General features: G+C 41.5%; 1 pseudogene; it reads left to right on the top strand.

The window, feature by feature from the left end:
* The first annotated feature begins 432 nt into the window (after positions 1-432).
* On the top strand, positions 433-1426 carry LOC107742038 (putative nuclease HARBI1; annotated as a pseudogene).
* Positions 1427-1762: the final 336 nt, after the last annotated feature.

Below are 1762 nucleotides of genomic sequence, written 5' to 3'. Positions count from 1 at the left end.
CTTTGTTTAAGTTGACGTGATGTTTTTCCAACATAACCTAAACCACAAGGACACCGAATCAAATAAACAACATGCGTAGAACACAGGTAATAACAGAGTTGATTCTACATTTTTTACCGGTTCTTGGATGACAAAAGAAAGAAGTTTTTGATGTATTATTGCACTGAGCACAATTACCACAACGATAATTACCATTTGGTATAGGGCTAAGTAATCTCTGAGAAGAATCAGGGGGGTATTCCAAAAAGCAGGTTATGTGACATACCCGGGTATGTTTGAGGATAAGCGAGCGGATAACCTCAGCTTTCGGTTCCAAAATCGGAGGTTACTTTCAGGGTATGTAAGTAACCATAGCAACTTGCTCTCTGAAGATAACCTGCTCCAGAGCAGCTTATGTTCCAGGGTTAGTTTGTTTCAGAGAGCTCACTCAGCATGGCTTGCCCTTTTGATGACGATCCTGTGGATGTAGAAGCACAGATTATACGAGGTTTTTTGCACCGCGAGAGGGTGATAAGGCCATGTATCGATGTGTTTTCATATCCAAATGAATATTTGCACGAGCATTACCATTTTTCAAAAGATTCGTTAATTTTTTTAAAGAATCTTTTGAAACCTTACGTATCAAACGTGACGAACTGTGGGTCAGCGCTTACCACAGAACACATTCTGTGCATTGCTCTTCGTTTTTTTACGACAGGGAGTTTTCTATACAATGTGGCCGATGCAGAGCATGTGGGAAAGGCAACTGTGTGTAGAGCTGTTCGTACAGTATGCCTGGCACTGAAGCGGTTTCTACACACTTTTGTACTGTTCCCTGGCCATAAACCTGTGTGACAAATTAGTTACATACCATTACTTGCTCTAAGCATACTGCACACACACACACACACACACACACACACACACTGTGACTTAATTCTTTAATAACATAACTTTAAATTTCAGGGTTCCCAAATGTGATTGGGTGTATTGATGGCACCCACATTCCTATTAAAGTTCCTTCAGTCAATGAAGGAGACTATATTAATAGGAAGTCTGTCCATAGCATCAATGTGCAGGTATGAACTGTTTTTTCACTCCTCAATCTTTTGGTGTTAAAAGCAGTAAACTCATCACTTGTCCCCACTAACTAGGTAATATGTGATGCGACCCACATCATCACTAATGTTGACCCTTGTTACCCTTGTTCGCCTTTTATGATGACGCCCTATCCTCAACCTGAGCCTGGACCACAGACACGGTTCAACCTGGCCCACAGCAGGACACGGGCCAAGGTCAAGATGACCATAGGCATCCTGAAGGCAAGGTTTCAGTGTCTGCGTGGGCTGAGGGTCAGTCCAGAGAGGGTATGTGACATCACAGTTGCTTGTGTTGTCCTTCACAACATTGCCACAATAAGAGGAGAGAGCCACCCCCCTGCACTTGATGAAGATAGCCTAGAGGAACCCCAAATGAATGTAGCAGACCAAAGAGATGGCATAGTGCTAAGAGACATTATTTGTCAAAATCACTTTATTTGAATGGTTTGCAATGAAGCATTGTTTATTTCTGGATTTCCTGAAATAAAAGAGAAAAGAGATTTTTAGTCATTGCTTCATATATACCATTTAACACCAACTAACAGATCAGTGTTCACATACAATTCCCACCTTTAGGCGATGCTCCAGCATATCTATTTCAAGTTGGGCCTTCTTAATGGACAGCCTTTTCTCCTCTATTTGAAGCTGTATAAGGTCCATCTCCATGTCACTTTGTTTTATTT

Source organism: Sinocyclocheilus rhinocerous, unplaced genomic scaffold (genome assembly GCF_001515625.1).
Source record: "Sinocyclocheilus rhinocerous isolate Xijiao unplaced genomic scaffold, SAMN03320098_v1.1 scaffold2090, whole genome shotgun sequence".
NCBI classification, from domain to species: Eukaryota; Metazoa; Chordata; class Actinopteri; order Cypriniformes; family Cyprinidae; genus Sinocyclocheilus; species Sinocyclocheilus rhinocerous.
The sequence above is the reverse complement of the archived record's forward strand: the minus strand, read 5'-3'. Positions and strand labels throughout refer to the sequence as shown.